Source organism: Phyllostomus hastatus, unplaced genomic scaffold (assembly GCF_019186645.2).
Source record: "Phyllostomus hastatus isolate PE091 unplaced genomic scaffold, TTU_PhHast_1.1 phas_scaffold_345, whole genome shotgun sequence".
In the NCBI taxonomy this organism is placed as follows: Eukaryota; Metazoa; Chordata; class Mammalia; order Chiroptera; family Phyllostomidae; genus Phyllostomus; species Phyllostomus hastatus.
The window spans coordinates 14,594,628-14,608,314 of NW_025334024.1; the positions used below are offsets into that span (position 1 = coordinate 14,594,628).

Here is a 13,687-nt window from a genome sequence, read left to right on the forward strand (position 1 = left end):
TTAAGAAATCCACATTGATATAATTAGAGGTGAAGGGGCATGATACCCCAAATTTTCAAACTGTCTGGGGAAAAACTGTGTGTGTGTGTGTGTGTGTGTGTGTGTGTACAGACAGCTAGAAACATGAAAAATGTTACCGTGTGGGAGGGGTCTAGCCAAAGAGTACGAGGATTCTTTGTTCTCTTACTACTTTCCTATACATCTGAAGTTATATCAAAAGAAAAAGATAATGTCCAGTGTAAAAACTCTACATAATGGACCTCCAAAGGCATATGAACAGCCAACCCACCCTGATTCCCATGCCCTTACCTTCACGTGAAATTCACAGCTGGCACCGCTTCACGAAAGGAGGGAGGTAAAGACAGGCAAGGACAGAAAACTCGTCTTCATTCCTCAGCCAAGAGGTTCTAGATGGGGCGCTCTAGCTGGAGAAGGCAAGTGGCCATTCTAACTTGAGTAGAATTTCAAGTAGCACAATGCTGAAAGACTTTGACCCAAGACATCCGTATGCTGACTCAGATTTCCCTAACTTGGTGAAAGCAGTTCTAAATTAAGGACGAGGGCAGCCACCACAGAAAAGAAGAACCCGACAACCTACAGAGGGTGAGCATTGCTCAATCGGCACTAAAACCTACTATAGAGAAAAATCCACAACAATGAAGAAACCATCCCTACCTCCTTAAAAAAAAAAAAAAAGGCAACCCAGATTCTCAGATAAATAGAAACCTCATTCAAGAGGCAGAGAAATAATGCCCTCATCTATTTAGCTAGGAATCCACTGAAGAACCATGTCCAGTGCCATCTTGTGCTGTGTACAGTAACTGTATTTGTGTACTGCTGCTGCATACAAGTCAATAAGTGTTAAACCATAAATAGGTGAGATTCCATCCGCTTGGTAGCAATTTCCCAGTAGCCCTAAGAATTATTCTGTAACTATGGCAAGGTCAGGGAACACACACGTGCTTGAGCAGGACCCTCGTGCTGCAGGAGGTCCTCTGCCTGGAAGGCCCAGAGAATCGTCAGGCCCTGGGCTGCGTGTTTGCTAATAAGTGCATCTGTGCTCTTTCCAGCGTGAACATAAATCAGCCTGGAAGTGAAAAGTGCTGGCTCAGTCCATTCTGCAGGGAACCCACAACCACCGCAATATTCTGGTTACAGTGGAGTCATGAAGGGGAAAAGGAGGGAATGTGAGATCAGACGCAGAGCCAGGTCTAGGAACCCAGCCTGTGGGTGTTGGAAGAGATGAGCTGATATTTAAGGGAGCAGAATTTTTTGCTATTTGTGTAGATACACCCACAGTTCCATAATGACCAGAGCTGTGGGTACAGTAATAAAAGCAAAACCACTCAGCTACTACTTATGCTCTGCCTTGTTCTCAAAAAGGGTATGGGGACACTGAACCAGGTATTCCAGTACTTGTATTCCAATACCCAGGTACTTACTGAAGCCTCCGCTCTGAGCTTTCCCGCCATACACTGACAACAGAAGGCCAGCATCATCACTTTGTCCATCACTGGCCTGAATGGTCTTCTCCTGACCTGGATTTAATCACCATAAAGCACCAATCCCCCCACATTGGGTGGCAGAGCAAAAGCAAGCTGATGGGAAAAGGTGCCCCCTGGCCTGTTATAGTTTCAATCCAGCATCTCATGATGTTAAATTTATTTTGAATAGTTTCTCCTAAAGTAGTATGAATTATTTTTTTAAAAAATTGGGTATGTAGAAAAACTCAATAGCTAAAATAAAAATCACCTATAATTCTACCAGCCTGAGAGCCACTGGTAGGTAGATTGATTTTGATTTTTTCCTCTCTCTGCACATCTATGGTCACAGATGTTCTTCGCCAACTTCAGACCACACTGCCCCTTATGTGGACTTCCCTTTTAACTTAATTTAGCAGGAAAGTTTCCCCATGGCATTAAATATTCTTCATAAGTTAGAACAGATAGCTGCATAAATACTGCATCCTATGGACACAGCTTAATTTCACTAAATTCTATTAGTGGATTTAGGCAACACTTAATATTTTGCTGTGAAAGCTATAATAAACTCTTGTAAATCTTTGTGTGTATATAATTAACAAAATAACTAATAAAAATAAGTAGCAGTTCCATTACTGCCCACTTACTCAGGCCAGGCGTGTTTCTAAGCATTTTCAAATACGCATTGTTTCACTTGATCCTCCAAACAGTCCATTTTGCAGATGAGGAAGTTGAGGCTTAGAGGGTTAAATATCTTATACAAGTCACATACTAGCTAAGTCAGCCTTTCCAACCAGGTAAGCCTTCCTTGCTACTCTAAAACCTAGGCTCTTTTTTTTTTATAACTTTTTTTGAAGATTTTATTTATTTATTATTTTTAGGGGGGGAGAGAGAGAGAGAGAGAGAGAGAGAGAGAGAGAGAGAGAGAGAGAGAGAGAGAGAGAGAGAGAGGGAGAGAAAGAGAGACATCAATGTGCGGTTGCTGGGGGTTATGGCCTGCAACCCAGGAATGTACCCTGGCTGGGAATAGAACCTGGGACACTTTGGTTCCCAGCCCGCACTCAATCCACTGAGCTACGCCAGCCAGGGCAAAACCTAGGCTCTTATTCATGACATTCCTAGCTTTTGAGACAATAAAATTGCTGGTTCAAAAGCTAGGAATATTTCAGGCTCCCAGGCATACACCAAACTGCCCTCCAGGGAAGTCCTTCTGGCTAATGCTCGCACGGGCACATGAGTGTCAGCGTTCCTGCACCTTCATCAAGTGTGTATTATTATTATTTTTTAAATGTTGATGTGGCAGGCAAGAAATTAATCTCATTTAAACACTTTTTTTTTTTTGCTAGCAAGAAAGAACCCATCTGCAGATACTTACGGGCAATTTTTATTTCTTGTGTGAATTCCCTGTTATTTCTACACTGGGGTATGTTGTCCTTTCCCTGAAGATTAATAAGAGGGCTTTATAGGGCCTGGCTGGTGTAGCTCAATGGATTGAGCGTGGGCTTGCAAACCAAAGGGTTGCTGGTTTGATTCCCAGTCAGGGCACGTGCTTGGGTTGTAAGCCAGGTCCCCAGTGGGGGATTTGCAAGAAGCAACCACACATTGATATTTCTTTCTCTCCCTCTCTTTCTCTTTCTCTTCCCCTCTCTCTGAAAGTAAATAAATGAAATCTTAAAAAAAAAAAAAAACACCTGGCTGGCGTAGCTCAGTGGATTGAGCACGGGCTGGGAACCAAAGTGTCCCAGGTTCGATTCCCAGCTAGGGTACATTCCTGGGTTGCAGGCCATAACCCCCAGCAACCGCACATTGATGTTTCTCTCTCTCTCTCTCTCTCTCTCTCTCTCTCCCCCTTCCTTCCCTCCCCCCCCCAAAAAAATAAATAAATAAAATCTTTAAAACAAAACAAAAAGAGCTTCCTAGGATTTTATTGGTGATCCCTCTCACTCAACTCTCTACCATATTCCACAAACCCACGCACTCCTAGATAAGGGTCTGACCCACCAACACTGCTGGTTCAGACGATATTCCCCATCCTTCCCTCAGATCTCAGCTTCTTTGAACAAGTGGACTCTGCCCCAAGCCTCTCTTCCTCAACACTAATCCTGGAAGGCCAGGTGAGTTCGTCCTCCTCTGTGTTGAGAGAGAGCGGATCTGCATCAACAGTTCTCAAGCTCTGCTGGACAGTGGAACCAACTGTGTTGTGGGGCTTAGTGAAGATGCAGAGCCGCCAGGCTCCACCCTGGAGGAAAGGCTCAGGCTCCCTGGGGGAAAGGGCTGGACATTGCTTCAGGTGGGTCAGAAGGCCCTGAGGTCACCAATGCCCTCGTCATGGCGGCCAATGGTTTTCCCTCCTCTATTTTCGTCCTCATCAATTTCCCTTGCATTCAAAGCTGCTGACCACAACACCTTGAAATCTTCTTCCCCTTCTGCTTCTCTGACATGGTTCCCTGGCTCTCTTTCTAGCTCTCCGAACTTTACATTGTCGGCCCCCCTTCCCGATCCCACAGCTCTTTCCTGCTTATTTGATAGCATTCCCTATTTCCTTAACCCACAGAAACCCCTCCTCTCTGTTCTCTTATCATCATACTTTTCCCCCCTTGGCTCTCTGCTCTTATCTCTGTACATCAACTACCTTAACTACTTCTGTGGTTTCAATTACTGAAATTATGAGTTGACTCCCAAAACAAAATTTTCCATTCCTGACTTATCACTGGAATACGTCTCTCATACTTTGCCTAGACCACAAGATGTCTCTAAGTGGCTGGCCTCCCATCACTCAACACTCCGCATGGCTCAACATGTCCAAATGGAACTGCCCCTCACTGACCACCCTGGTCTCCACACCAGCTTTGATTTCAGAGCACAGAAAGGGAAGATCACTCTAGTCTTCCCAATGTTATATTCCTCAGATGCCTTTCCCCCACAAGAACCAACAGCCAAAATATCCATACTTAACACTCTGCAGACGGGTTTGCAAACTCTCTAAACTCTACGCCTACACTGCTACTCCATCGCCGCCCTTACTTCCCCCTAGCAGGGGGGTCTCCTCCCCATCAACTCCACATTTTTCCACATCCTCACCTTGGCTCCTGCAGCCCCAAGCCCTTTGGATGTCCCTCCTCTTCCTCAACAGGTATCCAAACCTGCGACATTCTTTAGGAAGCATGAGCGCAGGCCCCATGTAGGCAATGACATCCCCGTCATCACTGGGGCCCACAGGGGCCTCTCTCCTCTCTGCACTCCTACAGCAACCCTCACCACTCCAGTCAGGAGAACAGTCTCTCCTGCTTTCACTGCCTTTGTTCTTATCTCTACAACTTGACCAGAAGCTCCTTGAGGGCAAAAATCAGCTTATGTTTCTGTTCATCCCCTAGCACAATGCTGAGCACACGGTACGGACAAAAAAACATGATTAACAGCACACTTTCTAAAGGAGACATCTTAAATAACATTAATGGGAGCATGCTGATCTCAACATTACATATAATTAATCACTCAAGGCCCAACATCCTGATTCTGAGGTCTGGGTATGATTCCTGAGTATTTTAGTACTTTGTGGTTTACAGCATTAGAATTATTATCTCCCATTCAGCACTACAGAGGGTCTGAAGTCCACAAAATCAACTCTTGTTCCAGCCATCTTAAATAGCTGGTCAGTGGAACAGGAATCCAGGACACCACACAAATCCCTGACACAGTTCTGTTAAGGGGACGAGGCGGGATCAGGTCTGGACTACACACCGTTGAACTTCTGGGGTTTCTGCCTCATGGAAAGGGTTATCAAAGCCACACTCACTGGTTTAATAGGACAATGAGTCTGCTAGGCTTTCTGAATTCTTATTTAGTAGTTCTTAGCAGAGCAGTTCCTTTGAATAGCACGTGTAACTTGTAGTTCAAGGCTGCACACACCCAGGAGAAACCAAACTGGGGCAGATTTTCTCCCTTCTTCCCTCACTTCCTTCTTGGCACTTGTTTCAGGAATGCAGGTAGAAGCAGCCACAGGCCTTCGGCTTTCTTTTAGACATAGCTAATCCATAAAGGAACAAACGAATAACCTCTGACAGCTGCTTGACTTTTCTGGTCCTGTGGCAACACCTGGTAAACCCCATCCAACTTTTCTGGATAGAGAAAAACCCATGCTCTCCAGTAACTCCACCTGCTGTGCACAGAATGGATGGCTAAAGCCCGTAACAGCTAACAGCCAGGTGAGAGGCGGCCTTGGGGAAAGAAAGTCTCCCTCAACAGGCATCTCCCAGAGGACTCTTTGGAAAAAGGAGTGTCTTCCTCCAGGCGGGAAGGAGGCCACACAGTGGGTTCACCATCCCGGTGAGCTCTGGCACAGGGCTCCGGAATTGGCGCCATGACAAAACAAACAAGGGTTGCCTTTCGAAGGCTCATTAATGGGGCAACACACACACACACACACACACACTCTCACTCTCTCTCTCTCTCTCTCTCTCTCTCTCTCTCTCTCTCTCTCTCTCTCTCTCTGCCCCTCACCAGCACGGGCACAGCAAGTTCTTCAGATCTTCCCTGGCTCATTAGCATAAACAGCTTTTCAAGCAGCAGGGAGCCAGAGGCACCAATAAGTAAAGCAGGAAGGGGCTCTGGAAGGCTGGCCATTGGCAAGGGCCTAAAGAGGGAGCAGGGTCACCACACAAAGGCCAAGCCTCCCCACAGGGCCTTCCCCGGGCCTCAGGAGGGGTGTGCCTTGGCTGGTGAGAGGTGCCCCAAATACTGCTCCGGGCTGTGTTTTCCAAGACTCTCTCCAAATTGCCATTCGGTGGGTACACTGTGGAGGGTGATTCCAACACAGAATCTCCTCTTCAATAGCTCTGTTTTACAACACAAAACTGAAGATTTGAGAACACATTTCATACTGGGCAGTCCTCAAATCCTAGCGGGCCTACGGAGTTATTTCAATTCCCATTCCCTTCCTTACAGCAAAGTGGAGACAAAGGGGAACGAGACAGCCCTCAGGACTGTGGAGGCTCTGAGAGGGACCGAGGAGGATGTGACTTCGTTCCCCGAGGCAGTGTTTGAAGGGCTTTCAAATTCCAAAGCCTAACACCCAGTTGGGTGGTGGGCGGAGTAAAACTTAATTATGTGTCCTATTCTTCACAGACCCTTCTCCATCCCACATGGCAATTAGGAAGCCCATTATCTGCACTGTTACTTTTAATCAAGAAAAAGCAATCAAGACATATTTACCACTGGCCACTTCAAAGGGTGGCCCTAGGAATTAGGCAAAACAGCATAGGAAATTTTCTTCGCCCAGCATAAGGATCCAAGACTTTGCACTTCTTTACCATTCCAGAAGCTGCCCAAAGAACCGAGTGACTGTGGGTAACAATTTCACCCTCACAAACTCAGCAAAAAATGGCTCAGATGGTCTTTCTCTTCTCGCTGTTCCAAACGCTGCTTTGGGGTCAACAGTGACTGTGAAGAATCGCCATGGCCACGCTAAATGGTACTTGGGTTAATTACGCCTGAACGTCTCTTCTCCGAGCACTGCTAAGACCGAACAATTGAGTTTGGGAACGAGTGTGGTTACATATTTTTCCTTAATGGCTTCCTGAACACCCTGGTTAGGGCTGATCCCTGGGGGGGAATTGCCAGTTCAAGTCATAAAATGTGATCAATGTAGATCAAGACCTTGTGCTAAGTGTCTAAGAGAGGAGAAACATATCTGTGCAAACACACAAACCTATGAAAAATGCATGTTAACCTCCAGGACTTCGGCTTCCCTTCTGAAGTGGCACCTGCTCTCCTTTTGCCCCGAGAACGCTGCTGATCCCACTAAAACTTCCAGCCGGCAGTTCTAATCCTGGACAGCACCTGAACAAGAAAAAGTTGCGGAAACCGTCCCGGCAGCCACAAGAGATTCCCAAGTCAAGCCATGCTAAGACTGGCAGACTCCAACCTGGTCAATTCATGGGGCCAACGCCTTAGGCCACAAGAATAAACAGGCTACTGGGGTTTGGGCTCCATTGGACTTAGTTTTAAGCTCCTATGCACACTGACTGGTTGCTCTAATGATTTTCATTGACTCACAAGTATTTACTACATGTGTACAATATATACAGTGTCCCTCCTTCAATACAGACTCCCACTGGCTTGTTCTCATTAGAATCCAGACATGCAGAATAAGAGCCTGGATGGCAACAGTCAGGGCACTGGTGGGACAGACTCAGCCCTTCCTGTGGCTCTGGATTTGCTGTATCACACAATTATCCAGGTGGCTGCTCCCTCGTTCCAGTCTTCCTGCTTTACTGCCAGAACCTGTCCTCCTGTTAGCCAGATATGGTCAGTGATGACCTCTGACGTCCACTGCATTTAAACACAGAGTTCAGCTATTGCGACACACAGTTTGGCAGGTTGACCAATTGCCCTGAAACCCTATAGCACCGAGGACACTGTGGCCCCCACACTGCAGATCATCCTACCGTATCCTCCAGCCGTGCTAATCCCTCTCAGAGTCTTGTCCTCAATCCACATGGGAGTCACCAATTAAAGGAACATTAGGGATGTTTGAGACTGACTGTTTCCCGACAGCCCAGGATTTTCACCCCTGGGATAAAGGGCATCCTGTCCCTCAAACAGCCTATGAGAAACTGCCAAAACCACTGAAACTCTGGCCTGCACACAAGCATTTCCTCTCGTGTGATGTTGTCAAGTTGACAAGAGACGATAGGATCTGCCTTCCACTGGCTCCTCCCAGGTGATGCACCAGGTTTCCCACATCCTCACCAGCCCTTTGTATTCCCCACCCTGGTTTCTTTGGCCTCAGCTCCTCTTTGGGCTGGACCCAGTGACTTTACAGGCTCACACACATAGTGGCAGAATGTTCTGGAAGCAGTGTTCAACCTCCCCAAGCCTTATCAAGGAGATGCTGAGGATGGCGTGTCCCCCGTGTTTGCTGCACTCCATAGTAGGGTGGCTCGGCCCAAACAATGCGCTTTGACAGAGCCTCATATTCGTGACTCGGTGCTGGGAGTTACGGGGAATAGTGCAGGGGAGGGAGTCTTGTTCTTAACGGGACTGATAACGGAAGCATAAAGTCTAGGAATTAAAATGAACCAGCTCTGAGAAGTCTATTCGCTAAACTTAACTTGGCTTCAAGCTGTCCCCCCAACCATCCGGCTCTTTGTAGAAGAAGCTGGGATTTCCATTAATTCATTTGGTGTCTGTCTTCAGAGTACTCGGAAGACAGTAAAACAAATCCCGCCCCCCACCACGTGCTTATCACACAGAAGTTCTACTGACCCCAAAAGTAGGGCAGGAAAAACTTGCGCACATTTTTCACCAATCTCACATGGATGGGGGGGGAGTTCAGAGAAGTGAGAAAAAAAGGGCTGGAAAATTTCCTGCCTTTTCTTTTTTTCTTCTTTTCTAAGGGAATCTTTCCTAAGCATTCACTCCCCAGCTCTTTCTGTCTCCGGGATGGAAAGTGTTACTCAGCTGCAAGGCCTCTTGCTAATTGTGGGTTTTTATTTTTATTTCCTATTACCCTCTCGCACGCCTGATGAGATTATTTTACCGGAACTGACACAGCTGGAAGCAGCAGGCATACGTGGAGCCTCTGAGGAGGTGATGCAATTTCATTTTCATTGATCAGAAATCAGCAGGGCAGTAAGTGATGGGAAATTCCATTAGAAGAAAACTTGCAAGCCATGAGCCTCAACTTCCTTGCCACACCCAGGACTGACCAACCCCTGCCCCCGTACCCAGGGGTCGTGCTGTCCTCTGGACTAAGTCCCCATGGAGCAGAGGATGAGAATCGCTGTCCTCAGCGTGTCGACGAGAGGATAAACACCAGGCTGCTGGCCTGGGGAGCGCCTGACTGGGAGAGGAACATCGACGGGGCTCCTTCAACAAACAAGGGCACCTCTGCTCTTCTCTGTGGATTACAGAGACATTCTCCAGGGGCCCAGAACAGGAGCCCTGAAAACCAAGCCCCTCAAAGCAAATGCTTAAAAGATCTTTTTCCAAGTGTCAACAAACAAGAAAAGAAGATACTACATAATAGTTGCAAATATGACCCTCAAGCACTCTAGAGAAGATCCTGAGGTACCTACCATTTCCTGAGTGTCCGCGGCATGCCAGGCACCTCGCTAGTGCTCGTGGCGTATGGACTCTGACGCTCCCCTAACACTCCAGGATGAAGGACGAGCCTCCCTCTCTCTCCCGGGCCATCGGGCCATCGAGGAGGCAGAGCCAGCTGGGACCCGTGCCTTACTGAGAATCAGCAAGTCTCTCGTGAACAGCAAAGGGAGCCGCAGAGAAAGTCAAAGAGAGAGTGTGCTCACTCACACTTGAGCTGTGAGAGAAGATGAAGTCACCTGATTGTCCAGTCTAATTTTTTCCAGATAGAACAAATGACAGATTCTGATGCATCCCCTCCATCATCCTGAACATCCCAACAACAGCACTCCCAGTGTCCAAGGCTGGAACCAGTGGCGAACTGTTTTAGCAGTTTAGATCCAACCTCCCCCCGCCAACCCCCTACACATTGCTTGTCCAGCAAATATGGCTTCATTCACCAAAGGCCTTTTGGGGGTGAGTGGGAAGCTAGGATCTACTCAAACACAAATTCTACAAAAATAAAAACAAAAATTCACCGGGCAGGTGGTTCACCAGACTTCCTCTGGCTGTTTTGCCATATAAAACATGAATCAGAGAACAACTCAGTCACAAAATTAATGGTTCTGCAAACAAAACTCTTGACCACTGAAATGGAAAGTTTTCAATGCTTAAGTGATGGCAATATGTTACACCAAGATCTATCAGGAAACGTTTACTGGGCACCTAGAGCCGCTCACATAGGCAACCCCTATGGACGCCTGGTCTTCATGAGCTTATGGACGGGGTCACGTAAGAATTCCCAGCACACAGCCATTTGTTTATACTCCCCAAAAGAACAAAAGGCAACACCATAGCATAAGTTGAGGCCAGGACAAACAAAGAAAGGGGGGAAAAAAGCAAGAGTGGAAGAAAATTTGAGCTAACTATGTATACAGTAATAACCTATGCATTGAGCCATAAATTAGACTTTAAACTTTCTAAACGTCCGGAAGGAAAACATAACAACTTTGTTTTAGGTACCGTATTCACCATGTCCAAGAGAAAAAGAACAAGCCAAATGCTCGGGATTATTTAGTACCAATAAATTACCAATGGCAACAATTGGGATAAGGACTGAAAACAAGCAGAGCCTGCAACCCTGTGTCCCTGATCTCTCAGGGGAGGCCAATGACAATGTTTGGGTTTGAGCCATTCGGTCGCCTTGCCTCTTCTGATGGCCAAGAGTAACGAGCCCCGAGGCTCTTGGTGGTGTGCCCAAGGTCAGACAGCTGGTCAGCTGGGCAGGAGTTATCGAGAGGCCCAGGCTACCAAACGAACAGTGCTTTTCTCCCGCATGTAGCTACTCCCCATTAGCCTTCAAAACCCATGGGTTGGCTGGGTGGGGGGCACACAAGGAAGCCGAGACGGAGTGGTGGGGGCTGTTCTAGATGAACAGCCTAAGAACCAAACGGCTGAAGGCACTTACATAGACCTCATCTGGACACCAACCCTAACCAACCAACTATTCCCAGCCACTGTGGGGACAACCGGGCAGGTGTGAACTGCAGTTTGGGGTTCAGTGATGTTAAGAATTGGTTAGTTTTGCTATACAAAGATAATATTATCACCTACAAAAATGGGAGAGCATCAGGATATCCTTGACTGGCATTAAATCAAAGGCAATGAACAGAAAGATTAAACAAATCAGACAAAAGGTGAATTGTTAAGTGTAGGTGATGGGATCTCTCGTGTAATCCTATTTTTACACAATAAATTGTCTTCTTAAAAAAAAAAATGAAAGCCCTGCCTTTACCCAGTTTAGAGGCGTTTGTGAAAAGAGAACAGCACTGGCCAGAGCCCAGCTTCTCGGCCTTGAGTTGCCACATTCATGACAAGCTAAGCCTTTTTTTCCCCCAAAGAAATAATGGATTCTCCTCTCTCTCTTCAGAAGAGGTGAAGGGCTTCCTAAGAAGTGGGTCAGTCCCAGCTATCTCCTTCGAACTCACCACCTGCTGACCCCGCCCCCACTCCTCCTCTTACTAGGGTCCCAGCGCTGCCACACCGCTAACTAACGCACCGCAGCGCACAGGGAGAGACCACAGCGTACGCCCCGGTCCGGGCACAGCACTCAGCACATGTGGCGACTAGCACAGTTGTTGCTGAGCAAAACCAAGCCATATAACAGGCTAAGATTTTGTAAGAGCCTGATTTAGAGCTTGGAGCCAAATCCTGCTTAAGAAAAACACATCCACTGGTAAGTTCAAAGTCTCCACTTGTTGACTTAAAGGGTTAAAAAATAATTTAAAACACCTTCAGTGAGTTTACAAAATAAGCAATGTTTATTTACCAAGCATTGTTTTTGAGCGGACTGTCTTTCAGCTCAGTATGAATGTTTTATAAGTCACCGTAATTGCTTTGTAAAGTCTGAACCTAGCTGGTTCCCGCCGGGCTGGTTCTCTCACGCTCACCCGCAAGCAGGATGGCTGCATGATAAGTGGGCTTCTTGCCACATGTGGCCCATGTACGCCCATCACCATGCTGTGGGCTCCTGGGAAATTCTCTCTGCAATAAACTTTTTCACAGTAACCTCAGTATTTGACCTAGGAAGATAGTCACACCCAGCACCACCTTCCCAGGAAGAAACAGCAACATTCCTTCAATGTCCATGTGGTTTATACATTTCAAACATATACTCATTTCTCACTTGATCTCCAACAATCTTGTCTTATTAGACAGAATAGGAATCCTAATTCGGATTTTACAAGTTTAAAAGATTTCCTCAAACATCAGAGGGACTACTACGAGTCACCCTTTTCCCCAGGCCACTAGCTGGTCAGCAGCAAATCAGGGACCAGGGGCAGGTTTCTGGGTCGCCACTCCAGCGTTCAACTCTTTCCTAAAGAGAAGAGCCTTTCCAAACCCTTCGAAATCACCCTTTATCTTCTAAATATGTATGGAAAAAAACCTGAGTATACCAAAGACCCCAAAAATACATTTCACTGCTCACACTTAAAAAGCAGTTATAAACAACACCAAACACTGGGTTGCTCCACAAAGCCAAGAAGGGCCTGGATGGAAGACGGTTAAGTCTTAAAATTGCACATAGACTGTACAAAAAACTGTTGCACAAAGCTCCCAGTGAAGCACCAGATACTGAAGCAAAAACCTCTGGTCACAACAAGACATAAGACGGGAGCAGGGAGAGGCGATACTGCCACCCGAATTGGTCTGAACACCCAGCTCAGAAACCATGTGTGGAAAGAAGGTAAAAAGCTGCCGAGGTCTAGCAGCTCCTCATGAATGAGGTCACACTTTGAAGAGCTGATTTCAACGCAGAGTTCAAGTTAGACCAGTGGGGTAAGGTGAAGGGTGATTTTGGCCACAGTGTGACTGACTGCATCATGACCCAATCAAAGTGCACGAATCTACATAAAACCAAACCTGGGGAGCTGGTCTCATTTCCATCATGGACACTACTTCTTCTATGTGGATGAGCAGTCTGGCCATCAGGTGGAACCCTGTGAGCTGCAGGCCCTACCATGATGGAAAACAGTGGACCTCTGGTCAACCTAATAACCACTGCCCACACTCTGAGTCTAACTGATTGACACAAGTGACATTTCTAGGAAGAGCATTCTGCCTGAAATACACTGTCCCATTTGTAGAACCAAGGTAGTCTGGGCAGAGAGGGAATGAGGAGAGGAGAGGGTGCATCCAGATTATAGGAAGACTGGGACGGGGATCCTTTGACAGCCCCGTCAGAGGGAGGGTGACCCTGACCCGGTAAGGTGCAGTCAGAGTCAGGAGGGAAGGCTTGCTTGAACCATGGCCCTGTGTGGACTCTCCCACCCTGTGCAGAAGACACTCCCCGTGGCTCCCAGGGGCCCTTCCTTCTCCTGCACAGGTCTAACCACTGACGTCTGTAGGCTCAGCCCTGCTCATCAAGCCTGTGACTTGATACCAAGGTCTAGTCTTGCTCTTAGTACCCTGGGCCTCACCAGATAGAGCTGATAGCCTTGCATCTTGCTGTCCACACTCTATGGCCTGGCCTCTTAACCCTCTCACATGTGGACCCCTTACCCTGTGGGGCCTTGGATCCCATGGCTGGGAATCCAGTACACCTGTAACCCCCTGCCTGTACT

General features: G+C 47.1%; 1 protein-coding gene across 2 annotated transcripts in view; it reads right to left on the reverse strand.

Annotated features, from left to right (window-relative positions):
* ZFHX3 (zinc finger homeobox 3) overlaps nucleotides 1-13,687 on the reverse strand; it is a 233,856-nt gene that overhangs the window by 166,880 nt on the left and 53,289 nt on the right. The window contains exons 1-2 of one of the 2 annotated variants that reach the window (XM_045818415.1): nucleotides 6,136-6,146; nucleotides 3,173-3,176 (exon numbers count right to left, since the gene is read on the reverse strand). The exons of the other annotated variant lie outside the window; for it this stretch is intronic. The gene's annotated coding sequence lies outside the window, so the exon portion shown is untranslated. Of the gene's footprint in view, nucleotides 1-3,172; nucleotides 3,177-6,135; nucleotides 6,147-13,687 lie in introns of those variants that run through there. 2 annotated transcript variants of the gene reach the window in all.